General features: G+C 39.4%; 1 long non-coding RNA gene across 1 annotated transcript; it reads right to left on the bottom strand.

Moving 5' to 3' along the window:
- Positions 1 to 5,147: 5,147 nt before the first annotated feature.
- On the bottom strand, positions 5,148 to 18,312 carry LOC140710074 (uncharacterized). Its single transcript, XR_012090973.1, has 6 exons — positions 18,068 to 18,312; positions 15,442 to 15,506; positions 13,479 to 14,144; positions 11,124 to 11,291; positions 7,910 to 7,995; positions 5,148 to 5,663 (listed from the first exon to the last, which is right to left on the bottom strand). It is a non-coding gene; the product is annotated as an uncharacterized lncRNA (long non-coding RNA).
- Between the last annotated feature and the right edge of the window lie 854 nt (positions 18,313 to 19,166).

Below are 19,166 nucleotides of genomic sequence, written 5' to 3'. Positions count from 1 at the left end.
CCTCTCCCAAATCTCATGTCCTCACATTTCAAAACCAATCATGCCTTCCCCAAAGTCTTTTTTTTTATTATTATTTTTGTGAGAGAGAATCTCATTCTATTGCCCAGAATGGAGTGTAGTGGCACAATCTTGACTCACTGTAACCTCTGCCTCCTGGGTTCAAGCGATTTTCCTGCCTCAGACTCCTGAGTAGCTGGGATTACAGGCATGCACCACCATGCTCAGCTAATTTTTTGTATTTTTAGTAGAGACGAGGTGTCACCGTGTTGGTCAGGCTGGTCTCAAACTCCTAATCTCAAGTGATCCACCCACCTTGGCCTCCCAAAGTGCTGGGATTACAGGCATGAGCCACTGTGCCCAGCCCCCCAAAGTCTTAACTCAGTTCAGCATTAACTCAAAAGTCCACAGTCCAAAGTCTCATTCAAGACAAGGTAAGTCCCTTCTGCCTATGAGCCTATAAAATCAAAAGCAGGTTACTTCCTACATACAGTGTGGGGTATAGGCATTGTTTAAATACACCCATTCCAAATAGAAAAAAAATGGCCAAAATGAAGGATCTAAAGACCACATGCAAGTCCAAAATCCAGCAGGGCAGTCAAATCTTAAAGCTCCAAAATGATCTGACTTCATCTCTCATGTCCAGGTCATACCAATGCAAGAGGTAGGTTTGCATTGTTTTGGACAGCTCCACCCCTATGGCAGGGTACTGCCTCCTCCTGGCTGCCTGAATGGGCTGGCATTGAGTGTTTGCAGCTTCTCCCAGTGCACAGTGCAAGCTGTCAGTGGGAATACCATTCTGGGTTGCACAGGATGGTAGCCCTATTCTCACAGCTCCACTAGGCAGTGCCCCAGTGGGGACCCTGTGGAGTGGCTTCAACCCCACATTTCCCTTCCTCACTGCCCTAGCAGAGGTTCTCCATGAGGGCCCCATCCCTGCAGCAAACTTCTGCCTGAACATCCAGGCATTTCCATACGTCCTCTGAAATCTATGCAGAGGTTCCGAAACCTTAATTCTTTACTTTTGTGCACCTGCAGGGTCAACACCACATGGAAGCTGACAAAGTATGAGATTTGAACCCTCTGAAGCCACAGCTGCAGCTGTATCTTGGCCCCTTTTAGCCATGGCTAGAGTGGCTGGGACTCAGGGCACCAAGTGCCTAAGCTGCACATGGCAGGGGGGCCATGGGCCTGGCACAGAAAATGCATCTGACTTGAACTTTTCCTCAGAAAATGGATTTCCCTTTGTCACATCATCAGGCTGCAATATTTTCCAAACTTTTATGCTGTTTCCCTTTTAAACCCCAATGCTTTTAACAGCATGCAAGTCACCTCTTGAATGCTTTGCTGTTTAATAATTTCTTCCACTAGATACCCTAAATCATCTCCCTCAAGTTCAAAGTTCCACAAATCTCTAGGGCAGAGGCAAAATGCTGCCAGTCCCTTTGCTAAAACATAGCAAGAGTCCCCTTTACTCCAGTTCCCAACAAGTTCCTCATCTCCATCAGAGACCACCTCAGCTTGGATTTCATTGTCCATATCATTATCAGCATTTTGGTCAAAGTAATTCAATGAGTCTCCAGAATATTTCAATCTTTCCCACATTTTCCTGTCTCCTTCTGAGCCCTCCAAACTGTTCCAACCTCTGCCTGTTACCTGGTTCCAAAGTCTCTTCCACATTTTTGGGTATCTTTCCAGAAGTGCCCCACTTTACTGATACTAATTACTGTACTAATCTATTTTCACACTGCTGATAAAGAAATATCTGAGACTGTGTAATTTATAAAGAAAAAGAGGTTTAATGAATTCACAGTTCCACATGGCTGGGGAGGCCTCACAATCATGGCAGAAAGTGAAAGGCACATCTTACGTGGTGGCAGACAAGAGAGAATGAGAGCCAAGAGAAAGGGGTTTCGCCCTATAAAACTCTCAGATCTTGTGAGATTTATTCAATACCATCAGAACAGTATGGGGAAAACCACCACCATGATTCAATTATCTCCCACTAGTTCCCTCCCACAACAGGTGGGAATTATGGGAGCTACAATTCAAGATGAGATTTGGGTGGGGTCACAGAGAAACCATATCAATGGGATAGCATATTTGCAAACTACCCATCTGACAAGGGATTAATAACCAGAATATATAAGGAGCTCAAATAACTCTATAGAAAAAAATCTAATAATCCAATTTAAAAATGGGCAAAAGATTTGAATAGACACTTCCCAAAAGAAGACAAACACATGGCAAAAAGGCAGTTGAAAAGGTGCTGAATGCCACTGATTATCAGAGAAATGCAAATCAAAACTACAATGAAATGTCATCTCACCCCAGTGAAAATGGCTTTTATCCAAAAATACGGCAATAACAAATGCTGGAGGATGTGAGAAAAGGGAACCCTCACACACAGTTGATGGGAATGTAAATTAGTATGACCACTATCGAGAACAGTTTGAAGGATCCTCAAAAAACTAAAAATTGAGATACCATATGATCCAGCAATCCCACTGCTGGGTATATGCCTAAAAGAAAGGAAATCAGTATATTGAAGAAATATCTGCACGCCTATGTTTGCTGCAGCATTGTTCACAGTAGACAAGATTTGGAAGCAACCTAAGTGTCCATCAACAGATGAACAGTAAGGAAAATGTGGTACTATTCAGCCATAAAAAGAATGAGATCCTGTCATTTGCAACAACGTGGATGGAAATGGAGGTCATTGTGTTCAGTAAAATAAGCCAGGCACAGAAAGAAAACATTGCATGTTCTCACTTATTTTGGGGATCTAGAGATCAAAACAATTGAACTCACGGAGACAGAGAGTAAAAGGATGGTTACCAGAGGATGGGAAGGGTAGTGGGGCTATGGGGAGGGAGGTGAGAATGGTAAATGGGTACAATAAAAAATAGAAAGAATGAATAAGACCTATTACTTGAGAGCTCAATAGGGTAATTATAATCAAAATGATTTAATTGTACATTTGAAAATAACTAAAAATTATAATTGCATTATTTGCAATATAAAGGATAAATGTTCCATTTTCCATGGTGCAATGATTATGCATTGCATGCCTGTATCAAAATATCTCATGTACCCCATAAATATATATAACTACTATATACTCACAAAAGTTAAAAATCAAAATTTTTTTAAAAATGAGTCATGGACAAAACACCATATATTTATGTCATGCAATATTTTATTTATGTTGTGAATTTTCACAAGCATTATACAATAATTATTTTGCATCAGGCTTTCCATATTACATGTAGGATTTCTTTCCAGTAGAAGTTTCACGTGACTTTTAAAGTAATTGTTAAAAGCAATAACTTCTCTGTAGTTTTTTTTTTTTGTTTTTTTTTTTGAGACGGAGTCTCGCTCTGTCGCCCAGGTTGGAGTGCTGTGGCCGGATCTCAGCTCACTGCAAGCTCCGCCTCCCGGGTTCACGCCATTCTCCTGCCTCAGCCTCCCGAGTAGCTGGGACTACAGGCGCCCGCCACGGCGCCCAGCTAGTTTTTTGTATTTTTTTAGTAGAGACGGGGTTTCACCATGCTAGCCAGGATGGTCTCGATCTCCTGACCTTGTGATCCACCCGTCTCGGCCTCCCAAAGTGCTGGGATTACAGGCTTGAGCCACCGCGCCCGGCCTAGTTTTTTATTTTTTGAGACAGAGCCTCACTCTGTTGCCCAGGCTGGAGCGCAGTGGTGCCATCTTGGCTCACTGCAAGCTCTGCCTCCCGGGTTCACACCACTTTTCTGTATTTTCTACACTATTAGTGCTTTAATCCAGTATGTATTCTTGTATTTATAAAATTCTCTTCAGTGTCTGTTACCATGTGTGTTTGCATATATATGAGAAATGAAAACATTCCCACATTCCATACATTCATAGAGTCTTCCTCCAGAATAAGTATGCCATCAAGTGAAAATGGAACAACTAAAGGCCTCACCATGCTTCTTACATTCATAAGGCTTTTCTTCCACGTGAGCTCTTCTGTATTTTCAAAAAGAACTGGGAAAACTAAAGGCTTAGCCATATTTCTTACAATCATAGGGTTTTTCTCCAGTGTGATTCTATTCAATTCTTTTGACCTCAAGAGTCTTTGAATGGAAAAGGACACTAGATCATTTGATCCTTTTTTTACAATTGAGACTAACAAATCTCAGATAGTAAAGTGGCTAGTTGATGATTTTCCTGTATCTTCTGCCACTATGTCACAAGGTAAGTGGCCAATAGATTGACGACTTCAGAGAAGTCAAAAGAGAGATGTACGACATGAGATAAACAAAGTTCGAACGGGTTATTGGATATAGGGTCAGTAATACGCATTTTTTTTTTTTTTTTTTTTTTACAGAAAGAATGTTGAAAAGAATATTCAATTTTGTTTGAAAAGTTGTAGAGTAGGGCACTAGTGAATTACTCAGTATCATCTGTTTTCATTTTTGACAACACAATTTTTACAGTAAAGATTTCAATATAATCACCAAACAACAGGATCCATCTATGTGACAGCATCATATATTTGGTCAGTTTTTATCCTGCCAGCTTGTAGAGGGGCCACAGACATGTCCCAGGTCATAATGAGGGTTAGTGGCAGATCTCAAATGAACAGTAGTAACAAACATATAAAGAAGTGAAATTTTGCCTGAAACAGAACCTGCTATATGTTCTGATAATGTGAAATGGACCAAAATAACTAGGGCGGGGAGAGGGTGAGAGGATAATCCCCAGGGGGCTAGGACTAATTCATCCCTGTGATCTCTCTTGTGCCTACCATAATGGTGAGCCCGAAGTAGACACACAGAAATGTCATTTTTTCATTGACTTGAATCTGACCAACTAAAATCAAGAGTTGTTTGCTGATGGCTCTGCTGCAGCTGTGAAGAAATAAAAGCAGGGAATTCCAACAGAAATTATTATGCAGTGTTTACATAGTTTTCCCAGAAAAACCACTATGACTTTCAAAGGGATAATAACTCAATAAATTTTCCAGAAGAAACAAGAATGAAAATGAGGATCATGTGGATAGAATTTATGTAATTCTAAACAAGGCAGTTAACCTTTTGGGAAAACAGTTTTGATTTTGGATTAAGAAGGTCATGAATATGTCTCTCCCACATTGAATATTATAATTCCAAACAACTTTTTCATGTGTTAGTGGACATTTTTTAAAAACGACAACAGAATATTTCCTGGGCTTCTATATTTTAAATCCTTGGAGAACAGAGTGGTTCTATTTTGAGAAAATACCACATTGATAACCCTGAACTCTTCTGGATGTGGAATTCACAGAATGTTAAATATGAGATAAGTTTAACTCTGTGGAGAAAGTTACACTGAAACTTTAGCATGAACTATCACTTCTCAGGGTGTCTATGAGAAAAGTATTCGCAACAACAGTTCAACACTATGACCTCATAACTATCAATTTAGTTTGCATATAGGTGCCCCTGGTGGCTCATATCTGTGTTACATTATTCACTATTCTTTACCTCCTGAAAAGCTCATGTTGAAGTACAGCATTTGGCATGTGAGTAAAAATAACACAATCTGCTAAATGTCATAATAAAACAAATGGTTTTATAAGACGTGCTCAGGTAGCACCCAAAGGTGTCTCTCTGCTTCAAAGGGTCATCCCACTATTTCAGCTGTCAAAGCATGGATACCTGGAGCCAAAGAAAGGAAGAAAAGTGTAATATTAGTTCACTATATTAATATGGTTTTTAAAATACCTGTTGGATCTGAAAAGAAAACTGAGAGGTCAATGGAAAGAGGCAGAGCAATGTAACAGAAGACCTTAGCATTTAGAGCAAAACCTGAATTATATCTGAGGTCTTGGCTCTGTTACTTACTGGATATGTGGCTTAGAGTGGCTAACTATAGGCTCTGTTGCCTACCTACTCTCAAAAAGAGAAATATCTACTTCACTTGACTGCTGAAAAGAATTTAGAGGAAATAATTCAGCATATAATCTATCCTGGGTCCTAACTCAGCAACTGATAAGGAGATTGGTTCCATTTAAATACAACTTTGGGAAGCATCGATGAGAATAAGAACACAGATCCACTGATGTTTTTCTATACTGTTATTTTCTTCTAAATCTTCCTGTAATTTTTGCACTGAATATTCCAGTATAGACCTTTGGGAAAAAAATAAAAAGAAGGACAGACCCCATGAAAAATAGGTAGCAGACTTAAAACCAACTCCTTCAGCACACAATCATTTACAACCTCAGTTGCAACTTTCAGAAAAGTTAAGCATTGACTGTCTCATAGTGAGGTGCGTGCCTAAAAGTCCTAAAAAGAAAAACTAATAACAGAAAATATATATAATAAGTGTTAGCTTAACCATCAAGCTTAAGGAATGAACAACTGTCAAAAAAGTTCAATTTAGGGTGATACAACTAAGATGTTATTCTGTGGCACTTTATATGAAAGAAATACGAACCAGAACCAGCTTACTACCCAGAATATGACACTACATAGAAACATACACACATAAATCAAGGTTTGCAAATCTCTTGAGATTTGCATAAAAGTAAATATCAAAGGAAGATGGTTCTTGATATGGCATCAGGATATAGCCCAACAAACTTGAGGAAACTTTAACCCATAAAACTCTAGTTTTATAAAATAAATCTGAAAATAAATGAGCACCCAAAAATTTGCACTATGATTAATAAGGGCTTAGCAGTGTTCTTTTTCTGGAATTTAAAATCCTGTATCTAAAGCTAATGAAAGTGGTAGAATTCAGAGTCCAGAATGAAACTCAAGCCTCATACCTGGGAGAAGCCTGTATTTCATTTATTTGAAGGAAAGACTTGAGGGCTATAAACCTCAGGCACTGTCTCTTCATCTCCCTCAAGAATATATTTTAACATACCATTTGATATAAAATACTACATGACCTTAAATAGCAGCCTTTTTGGGGGATTAGGACTAATTGGGCTTTCAACTGAATGTTGCTGTGAAACTGATGGCCTTGCTATCAGCAGGGAGCTGGCTATTTTTAATCCAAACACAGAGAAAACGCAATGACAGATATGAAAAAATCTTTAAGCAAATAGACCTTAGAATGTTTAATGTTTGTAAGTTTATAAGTCTGCAGGTTTCTTTGGTTTTGTTTTTACGTTAACAATATCTAATGTTAACTTCAGAAGCTGACTTGTGGGAAGGGACAGGAAAGGTAGTCTCTAAATGATTAAACAACTTCATCCATGAAGCATGAGGTTTAACCAGCAAGGCTTTGAGTAGATACTTTTCTTCTCTTCCTTAGATTCTTCATTTTTAAATGGGGAGGTATCCCTAAAAGATATGTAAATTCCATCTGGCTCCCAATTAAACTATCACTTATGGCACAGGGTCCCCAGCCTCTTAGGGGCCTGTTAGAAACTGGGCTGTACAGCAGGAGGTGAGAGGCTGGCAAGCAAACGAAGCTTCATTTGTATTTACAGCTACTCCCATTGCTCACATTATTGCCTGAGTTGGCAGCATTAGATTCTCATAGAAGTGCAAACCCTATTGTGAACTACACATATGAGGGATCTAGGTTGCATGCTCCTTATGAGAATCTAATGCTTGATGATCTGTCACTGTCTCCCATCACCCCAGATGGCAGATATCAGTGACAGATATCATCAAGCATCACATATTGCAATGTAATAATAATGGAAATAAAGAGTACAATAAATGTAATGCACTTAAATCATCCCCAAACCATCCCCCATCCCTGTTCATGGAAAAATTGTCTTCCACAAAACCAATCCTTGGCACCAAAAAGGTTTGTGACCCATGACTTATGGTATTGGGAATCCTAATTATTTCATTTCTCTATCTCTAAAAACCATTTACTTATTTGTGTTTTACAAATATTTTTACATTTATTACAAACTCTATAAATATTTATTAAGTACCTAATATGTTCCAGTCACATAAATACTGGAGATAATGCCATGACCAAAACAGCAAAAATCTCTTCTGCCCTGAAATTAATATTCTACTGGGAATAAAAAATATAAACAAAAGCGAGTCAGAGGATGATAAATTTAAAACAAGGAAGAAGGAATAACTTCCGTAGGGTAAGACATGACAATTTTAAACAGAAAACTTCACTAAAAAGATGACATTTAACCAAAGAGCTGAAGGAAGTAGGAGGCGAGGCATGTGGAAATCTGGGAGAAAAACATGCCAGGGAAGGCAAGTGCAAACGGCCTGAGACAAGAGCAAGCATGTACATCTTCCGGGAACCACTAGGAGCCCAGTGTGAGTTGGGTGGAATGAGCAAGGAGATCAGTAGACGGTGAGATTACAGCAGTAATAGGAGAGACAGCTGAGGATTTAAGTCCTTGGAGGTCGTTGTATGAATGCTGTGTTTAACTCTGAGAGATGGGAAGCCATGAGCAGCAGGTGTAACATGACCTGCCTCCCTTTGGCTGCTGTGCTAAGACAGATCGCAATGGGCACAAGGTGGGTAGAGGAAACATTAGAGGATGGCTCGGATGAGGATTGTGACAATGTGGCTAGTAAGTGGTCAGATTCTGAATATATCATGAAAGTATTACCAACAAGATTTGCTATTGGATTGGATGTGGGTGTAAGAGACAGAAGTCAAAGATTATTTCAACATGCTTGGCTGCAGGAATTGGAAGTATGCTAATAGAAAGACCAGAACCAGGCCGTCAGGCTTTGCAGTCCAGCTCTGCCACTGTGACAAGTAAGTATTTCCCTCCACTCTGCATTGCAAAATAGAAGTAATAATAATATTCAACCTCACATGGTGTTGAGGATTATGTGAGTGAATACACAAAACAAATTTTTAAAATAGTACTTGGCACATAGCCCCATGTAAGTGTTTGCTATCATTATTACCATGATATTGGGAAAAATTATAGGGACCAGATTTGGGGAAAGAAGTTCAGGATTTAGTTTGAGGGCACGTGAGGTTTGAGACAAGATTCCTACCTGCAACCCAAGTGGGGACATTGGGCAGTCAGATTCACATATATATGAATCTATAGATTAAGTATCATCAATGTATAGAAGCAACTGAAAACATAATACTGGATTAGATAACAAAGAGAAGAGTTCTAAAAATATTGCCCTGGGGAACATGAAGGGAGAGAGAATATAACAATGTCCTTGAAGCCAAATAAATCAATCATTTCAAGGAGAAGGCAGTGATCAGCTCAACCAAAGGTTCCTGATTGCTCAAATAAGAAAAAGACTGAGAGTTTTCTATTGGATTTAGCCAGGCAGAGGTTCTCAATCAAGAGCTTTCTCATAGAGGGGTAAGGGTGAGGACTAGAAGGAAGAATTGGAAATAATAAGCAAAGTCAAGTCTTTTTAAAAGTTTTGCTCTGGAAGGCAGTAAATAAATATAGTATTACTTGAAAAATGAGATCAAGAAACATTATATTAAAGTGGGGGAAATGGCAGCATATTTGTATGCTGATAGGAATGGTGTAATAGGGAGGAAAAAATTAATGATGCAGGAGAGAAAGGAGACAAAGATAAATTATTCTCATCCTGCCCCTCGCAACTAGGCAGACAGGAAAGGTGGGTCACGGGAAGCTTCAGTGTGATTTGAGGTACTCAAGGCTGGGGATCCCCAAGCTCCCCAGAAGCACAAAGGTGAGAATGGATTTTCCTGCCACTACAGGACAAACTACTCATTACTTATGCTTTCTGGGCAATTGGGAAAATACTGTTGACCCAGCCCGTTCCTCTCTGGTTTAGAGAAGGAAAGCCATTGGAGAACTGAAGCCTCAGGCAGCCAATATGTCTTCCTCTGCAGAGTATTGGCCTTTCCTCACTGAAAACTCAATACACAGTTCCTGCCAAGTGCTAAGAGACTTTACTAGAATTAGATCATCTAACCCTCTGTACCAATGAGGAGTGTATCACAATTATTTATGTTTTAGAAATGCAGGAACTAGGATCTTCTGTAGACAAATAAACTGCTCAGGAGATTTTAACTGAGATCTGACTTCAGAGCCTGAGCACTTCCTCTTCAGTCTATCTGCTTCACGATCTAACCCCTTCCATGCATGTCTTACTCAAGGACAGACAGCAGTTGCAGAAAGAGAACCAAATCTGAAACTCACTTCTCTTCCCCTGAAGAAAAATAATTCAAGATTTCCTTGAATGGAAAAAGCGAGTGCTGAAATGGATTCACATGTTTATATAACACCGGGACATAATTTTACTCTGTCATTAACTAGTCTTATGAACACTGATAAAGGTACATTTCATGACACCTTCAAAATGCTACTTGCCTGCCTTACAATTACTTGCCATCATCTCAGAAGCTTGAAAGTTCAATAGTTAATTAATGTGAAAATCATCACTGAGCCCCAGAACTGCACAGTATTTTCCAAGGAACACTCACAAAGCCTAGGTTTGCACCTAGTGTCAAAAGTCTAACATTAGACTGGATAAGTGGGAATCTGATAGAGAAAGTCCCATACTCCCAGAGAACCTAGGAGCCAGGGACCCTGAATTCTTCCTTTGAAAGTAGCATCAGATCCTTCTCCTAAATATCTCTCCTTTTCTTTTTAATAAGAGGAACACAAAACTGGATCAATCAGTTAAGACTTATTGAGTCCCTGCTGTGTGCTGTTCTAGACAAGACAGGTACATATTCTGCCCTTCTTCGTGTAACTTGAATCAAGAGACACAATTTCTCGAATTTCATTTTCTCCTTCTGCAACATGAAAATTGTAAGATTTGACTTAAAAAATTTTCTAATATTTCAAAAGCTGTGTTCCTTTTCTAACTCTCACATTAGCCAGCACAGAGAAGGCACACAGAGATACTCCTAACATGCCAATTGCATTAGGTGGGCTGAACCCTAGACACCAAAGAGTAAGTGGCCTCAGGTAAATTTATTTCCTCTCTCAACTACTTTTCCTTGTAATATTGGAATAATAGTAGCTCCCTGAAAGGACTGGTGAAAATTAAATGATATGAATAATGTAAAACACCTGTTTGATTGTAATGTGCTTTGTGCTCTTCAAGTTAAAGGTGGATTAATTTTAAGTTACTTTCAAATCCTTTATTTCTAGTTCTACAGAAACCATCATATTTTCTTAGGGCCAAGGGAGTCAGATCTTTCCATTAACATCTAACCTCTTGGGAATTTTCCAGAACCCTTTTATCTGCCCCAATCACAAAGGACCGTATATTAAGCATTCTAACTTCATCGTCTCTCAAATGGGCTAACAGAAAGTTCAATGAATTGTATATTGTCTATTTAATGACTAATCTGGCAACCCTAATGTGGCATGAAAATGATTCCTGTTAGAAACAAAATGAAAAAAAATCAAAATTTCAAACACTTTATCAGTTTTGACTATCTTTTTATAGGGCAAACTTTGCATGTGAAGAAAATTATGCTCTATGTCTACGTTTGCTTATAATTTACCTTGAAGAAGATTGAACTTTGCCACTATATTTGTCCTTATAGGCTGCTTACAGAGATATTTACCTGTTTCATCCCATTTAATTTTCAGAAAGGGAAAAAAATTATCCACATTTTACCATTGTAGAAGCTGAAATTCAGATAAATAAGGTAATATGTATGTTACATGGCTAGCTTATTATGTAACAGAGATTCAATCCCTTGATGTCATAGTTTATTACTAGTCCTTTTTACTATACCGGGTAACCGATTTCTGAAGACCTTTGATGTTCTCACCACCTCATTCACCATATTCTTATGGTATGTTGTATCTGACAACATTACACGAATTTGATGAATTATTTATTCACCAAATAACTATTTTTCCTCTCTTATTATTAGCTTTCCTAAGATTAGGACTGTAATAACCATAAACAGACATAATTGCAAAACTAAATGTGAGGTTAGAACTGTCGTTAGTGTCATGAAGAAGTATATGATGCTGGTCACACATAATGGGAGGATTTTATCTAGTCTGGGGCGTAGACTCAGAAAAGACTTCCTGAAAAAGAGGTAACTGAGCTAAAATCTAAAATCCATCTAGCAGCAAACCAGGCACAAGAAGAGTGTTCCAGGCAGAGGAAATGGCATGCACAAGGACAGTGGAAGGAGAGGAGAAGAGTCACAAAGAACTGGCACCAGATCAGGGAAGCCAGAGCAGAAACCAGCGTGGGAGAGGGGTGGTATAATGTGAGAAGAGACAACACACAACAGGGATGGATTTTTAGAAATAGATTTTATTTTTTACAGCAGGTTTACAGAAAAATTAAGAGGAAAGTTCAGAGATTTCCCATATACCCCCTACCCTGACACATGCGTAGCCTCCCCCATTATCAACATCCCTTACCAGAGTGGTACATTTTTTGCAATTAATGAACCAACATTGACACGTTATCACCCAAAGTCCATAGTTTACATTGGGGTTCACTCCTGGTGTTGTAACTATATGGATTTTAATCACTATTATGACAAATGATTTCTCTCTTTCTTTTGTTGATTTAACATATATTGATAAAGCACTCATCATATACCAGGCACTGGACAGCCAGTAATGACAGATAGCCCCTGCACTCACGCACTTTGAGTTTTCACCAGAATACATGAAATAGGTCACTGAAATTCAATTCTATGACAATTTCAGGAAGTATATCTAAGAGGGACTTCTAATCTAGACTGGAAGGTTGGGATTGTATTAGGTAGGACCTAAACATGAATGAATGTTAGCCATAAAAAGGTAGGGAAGTGTTTCATAAACCAAGGTAACAGAGTAGAAGGTCTACAGGTAATGGACTAAACCATAGAGTAGAAGAGGGGTTTAGAAATGAGGATGGAGATGTAGTTAGAAGTCAGCATGGGTCTCATAAATTATGTTAGAGAATGTGCGATTTCTCCCAAATCACTGGAACTTTTCATCAGAGAAGAAATCAGACTAATTTATGTTTTCTCTTTGACTGTAGAATTGAAAATGGTTTGAATTGGACACCACAGAAGGTAGGGAGATATATATATATGAAAGCTATTACTATAGTCAAGACATGAGGTATGGTGACCTGAATTGGAGGAGCTACAGTGGGGATAGAGAGAGACAGATGGACTCACGCCACATCCAGAAGGTAGAATAAATAGAATGTGCTCTTTTGCAGAAACTGCCTTTGTTTTAGCACATTGCCTGAAATGCCTGCAGCCCCTTCTAGTTGAAATGACTCTGCCCATAGCCTCTGCTAAAGAAACAGCCACGATTTGCACATGTGATGCCATTACCCAGCAGGTCCAGGTCACTAGAGGAGGGGAATCTTATTGGATAAAGGCTGAGTATCTGACCCAGAGCTAGGATACAATCTGTCTTAAATAAATTCATATTGTCTCTCCTGAGGATTAAAGTCAATAAATACAAAGAAAATAAGGCAAATCACAAAATACAATCTAACATTATGAGAAAGTCGAGCCACATGTAGAGCAACGTTAAGTTAGAATGCTAGAGTGAAAAGCCTTATATCCCAAGCTTCAGAGCTAACTTAACCAACCCTGGTCCTGGAATCCCACTTCAGCTACTGCTCTTCCTTTGGTTATCTGGCTCTTTCCAATGTCCCATGCCTGCATATTGCTACATTAAATCCCCCACTGTTCGAGAAAAATCTGAGTTAGTCTCGAATTCTTGAAGCCAAGTTAGCTTAACAAAAACAGTCCATCATACATCTCTTGAGGAAAGACAAACATCCGCCATCCTCCAAAGTACTGAAACAATGCAATTTTTCTTTCAAAAACCGTTCCCATAGATAGCTCTGTTTAACTGGTAGTTCTCTTCAAGAGCATAGAGGAAGATTAGATTTAATGGGAGTGACTGGTTGTTCCATATTTTAGTGAGAAATGAATAAGAAAAGGGGACTTCCATTGTAATTAGAGGAATTTCAATTGGATTTTTCTTTAAAAGTAATGATATTTTATGCTAGAAAGGATACATAATGAATCTTCTCTGGACGAAATAGATAGCAAATCATTTTAGAAAAGTATTAGACTTTTTAAAACTGGAGTTCAATATATGTGCTACTCTCCAGCGCTCCATAAGCCATGATAGTCACATTTATGGTGAATGAGGATCAGTTCATCAGCTCTGATGGACACAGAGGCCCAGGTAGCCCTTCGGAAAAGGTTACAGCCTGCAGGTCTTTAGTTCATGTGGTGGGAGGGAGCTTGAAGAAAAGACACAAGATCAGCATTTAGTGTCAGAATGCCTCCACTGAAGGTTTGACGCTATGCATTGTAAGTTTCTATTTTAGAATTTTTAACATAGAGATAGAAAGCTTTGCATGGTTACTGTATCACAGAGTTGCCATGTAGAAAGCATAATATAAACTGGACATCACTATACACTGTTCATATTTGTGATAACAGTTTTCTTACAGAATAAGGAAAACTACTGGTGAAACTCACATACAACAGCAGTTAAAAACATAGACTTTGGGATCAGATGGGCCTAGCTTTGGGAATCCACTTGTTATAACACTAATCCCATAATATTGGACCAGTAAAACTCTTCAACACTCAGAGTCATCAGCTAGAAAATGGGTTAAAATGGCACCTGACTTCATAAGCCATTTAGTTTTAAATTTAATTACATGAGACCATAAAGTATTAAGCCTTCTAATTCATGCTTATTATATACTCTAAATATTAATTTCAATAGCAGCAGCAGTAGCGAGTGGGTTTTCAAGTATTATTTATATACATCTCAGATCCTATAACATCTTGTATTGCCTATCCCAAGAAGTAACTCAGAATGGGCAACCTTGACCATAAATCTAATTTTTACAGCAACTAGCAATATGCTTCATTTATGTGACACAATAGTTTCCTCTTTGCTAGCAAAAGGAAACTTCCTCTTTCCTCTTTCCTAGTAAAAGAAAATGTAGTCACTTTTTCCAGCCACTAATATGTAGTTGTCATTTAGGGAGAGTGCAGGACTGGTGGGCTGTCTTGAGGAAACACATTCTCTTAACATAGTGTTCAATTTATTGTTTATAGTCTTCTAATTTAGTTTAGAGATAAGACTGGCAAGAAGAAAACATTCTATTCTATAATAAATGAACACCTACATCCTTAGAGTCTGTAATTTTGACTCCTACTTGTGTTCATGTGTCCAGTCATTCAACAAATATTGATTGGCACTGGATTAAACACTGGCTATTTAACAGCTAGCAAGATTCACATGGTACCTGCCTTCAATAGTTAGTAGTCCACTGAGTGCAGGGTAAAATAACCAACAATTACAATACTCTGTTTTAAAAGCTATGATAGGATAAATATGTTTTATGACTACCTAGGAAGGACATTTGGCTCAGACTCATTAGGAAGCAATCCCATATGAAAACACAGGATTTGTCTCTTCTCCCTTATTAGATTATAGACAGGTCCTCTTGACAAAATCTGGCTTACTTTATCTTTGAATTCGCTGTAGTATCTGAATTATCACTTAGCACAAGTACTTGCCTGGGGTGTATCCAGTTGATTTTCTCAGGCTCACTCAGTATCTATCCCAAGCTTCTTATAATATCCTACAAGGTTGAAAAACTAAAAATAAGATTTCCCAGACTCCCTTACATACATGGTTATAATTGCAACTTGGATTAGACCAGTTAGACACAATCACAATAATTTGTTTTGGAAATTATTAAATGCAAACAGAAGTAGTACAAAAAGCATCTGATACAGGTGCAGATTGTAGTAGACACATGGGTTGGAGCCAACAAATTTGACAATGACTTCCTGGGTCATAGTCAAGGTGGTATGAACCTGAGGCCAGCAGTTTCAATAGAAGCTTCCTGACTCCCTGACTTTTCAATTGCGACAGAGATGATAGCTCTCTCAGTGGGCAAGTTCTGCAGTGTAACTCTTACTCTGTAGTCATTTCTAGAGGCCCAGCCTGAGGGTTGCTTTTCCAGCACTTTGAACAATGTTGTAGCCAACTAACTCCTTATATTAAGTCCTGTTCTGCTCAAACTAGCTGGAACTATCTCTGCTATCTGCAACTGAACCTTATTGTAGCCTTTTAAGCAAAAATTAAAATTTTCAGAAACATATACTAAGCTCCATAGTCAATACATAAAGCACTATAAAGAATAATAAGGCCACCCATTGAATGTGAAAATAGCAAGAATGAGCACACAATGGCACACTTAATCAACTACATGAAGAATTGTGCTTAAGATGGTCTGAGAATGCATTTATCAGTAGTTTGGAGTCACTCAAGGCCAATCAATGTGGCTCTGTTGCATGCTTAGAACTGGCATGTAACAAGTAGGCAGTCTAATCTATCCCATTTAAGAATGTGTTATGGGCCGGGCACGGTGGCTCACGCCTGTAATCCTAGCACTTTGGGAGGCTGAGGAGGGCGGATCACGAGGTCAGGAGATCGAGACCATCCTGGCCAACATGGCGAAATCCCGTCTCTACTAAAAATACAAAAGTTAGCCGGGCATGGTGGCATGTGTCTGTAGTCCCAGCTACTCGGGAGGCTGAGGCAGGAGAATCACTTGAACCGGGAAAGCAGAGGTTGCAGTGAGCCAAGATTGGGCCACTGCACTCCACTCCAGCACTCCAGCCTGAGCAACAAAGCAAGACTCTGCCTCAAAAAAAAAAAAAAAAAAGAGAATGTGTTCTGGTCATCACAGATCTAGAAAGAAGGAAGTCAATAAGCAGAAACAGGTCAGTGTGGCTTTCACATCTTAGAGATGGAGAACCAATCAACAGACAAGACAATCAGCCTCCCTTGGAAGGTGTGATTTCGTTGGTTAAGAGCACTTGCCTGGAAGATTGTCCACCTAATTCTTTTGGGTCTGTTTGTTACTGGGGGGTCCTTGCTCCCAGAGCTCCCAAGATGGTGGCAGGCCACTTCCAAAATGGAGGCGGGCTGCTTCCAAGATGGTGGCGAGCCTCGTGTTCTCTGGCCTGGGGTTCTTGGCCTCACAGATTCCAAGGAATGGAATCTTGAGCCATGCGGTGAGTGTTATAGCTCTGTTAGAAGCCTTCGCTCATGGAAGAGAACCATAGAACCTGGTGACTAGTGCTCAGCTCGATTAGGATGAACCCGGGCACTTAGTCGTGCAGGAACAATGGCAAGCCTTTAGCTCCATCGGGAGCGGCAATGGGCACCTTGCTGGATCAGGAGCACAGTGAACACCCTGCCGGATCCAGAGGGATGGAAGTCAGCAGCGGGTCTGTGATGGTGGCAAACAGCAGTGGTGGATGGCGAGCGAAAGCTCAGCTTGAGCTGTAACAAACATGGACCAGAAGAGAAAGCAGTTGCAAGATTTAATAGAGTGAAAACAGAGCTCCCATACAAAGGGAGGGGACCCAAAGAGGGTAGCCATTGCTGGCTCAAATGCCTGGGTTTATATCCGGATCACTGTCCCTCCTCCTGTGCTCTCAGGTGATAGATGATTGGCTATTTCTTTACCTCCTGTTTTAGCCTAATTAGTGTTTTAGTGAGCTCTCTTTACTATCTGACTGTTCAGGTGTGAGCTAAGTTGCAAGTCCCGTGTTTAAAGGTGGATGCAGTCACCTTCCCAGCTAGGCTTAGGATCTTAGTTGGCCTAGGAAATCCAGCTAGTCCTGTCTCTCATGTTTCCAGATTATAGATTTGTAAAATATCTAGCTAGCTGCCCATCACATGGTGAGTATTTTACATACCTAAATTCACTTTCTTCTTTCACCGTAGTCTTTCTAAATCCATTGTATATATGAAAAGGCTGAGACTTATGGAACGTAAGTAATATACCCCAGGTCCCAGAGCCAAGTAGTTGGCAGAGCCAGAATTCACTGACTCTTTAATGCTACATGCAGAATCTTGAAAGGCATTTTATATTATGCAGCTTCCCACAAAAAAATACTCAACCAGGGAGAGAATGTATTGACCAAATGATATTAATATTCAGGTCCTCTTGCCAACCAGAGTTATCTGTAAAATAATTGTGTCTGGTTGTAAAGTAGTCCCTTATGAATAGGAATACCATGATTTTTCACACCTCATCCACTTCCTCAGACCTGTTGCATCAATTTCGTACATTTTAGAGGACCAACAAAGTTAAGAACAGTCTCAGGAACATGCCAAACCTACCAAAATGTCATCTTTGGGGGCCAGCCTGGACAACAAACAAGACTCTTAATTTATTCCTTTTCTTCTAAAGCCACAGCCTTTATCTTTCTCTTCCCTCTGTCTCCAGGAAGCTGTTGTGTTTTATGTGTCCAGCTCTTGGGTATTTACTGTAACTGCTTGACACAAATTTTTGAGCTATTTTGGTGAAAGGCTTGCCCCCATGTTGTTCTCACATGAAACATTTTCCAAAGGTTTTATAATTCCACAGCTCAGTCTTATCTTGAATGGTCTTTCTTAAATACAGGCTCTGTGGACAGCAGGGAGTCTTAGCAGCTGCTTTTGTGATGTAATTTCATGGTCAACAAAAAAGCAACTCTGACCCTCATAAAATTTCATCTCCATCTGTTCAATGGTATCTAAAAATCAAAAGAGATTTATTCATTTAAGCTGTGACTTCCTGTGTTTCCCACAATTCACATACCCCTAGGAAACTAGTATTTTAAGCTTCATCAGTCATTAACATCCTACTGAGACTGAGTTTATCAATTCTTCTACCTACAGGAAGTTTTTAATAGGGACAGAAAGGGAAGCCTCAGATCATAAGGCTATATTTAAAGCACAGGACCATGGAGTATTGTGTCTGTCTCTCTAGAACCCAACTCAGAGGAGAGAAGTATCAAATGCCTGATTCACACTCTCTCCATGGTCTCTTTTTTGTTTCACTAGATCTTCTGCAATCTGGCTCCCACTGCCACCGTCTGAGTGTGTTCACTGATATGTAAACTCCATAAGGGAAGAAATTCTGCCCATGCTTTGTCCCAACTGGGACTGCCACAAAACCCCTGCTCAATGAGCATTTACAAAAAAAAAAAAAAAAAAAGGAAGAAAAGAAAATGTGGAAGAATGACCTTCCAGTGGGCACTATTCACTTCTTATGGAAACTCTTTGGAGCATTTGTTTACCATTTTCTAATTCTTGGAACCCCTCCCTTGGTGTTCATGTTTCCCCACCTTCCTTGGGTGAAAGTGAAGAGATGATGGTGGCACACTGATGAGGAGATAGAACTCTGGAGTCAGACAGACAAGGTTTAAATCCAAGATCTTCTACTTATTAATTGTGT

Source organism: Chlorocebus sabaeus, chromosome 1 (genome assembly GCF_047675955.1).
Source record: "Chlorocebus sabaeus isolate Y175 chromosome 1, mChlSab1.0.hap1, whole genome shotgun sequence".
NCBI classification, from domain to species: domain Eukaryota; kingdom Metazoa; phylum Chordata; class Mammalia; order Primates; family Cercopithecidae; genus Chlorocebus; species Chlorocebus sabaeus.
The sequence above is the reverse complement of the archived record's forward strand: the minus strand, read 5'-3'. Positions and strand labels throughout refer to the sequence as shown.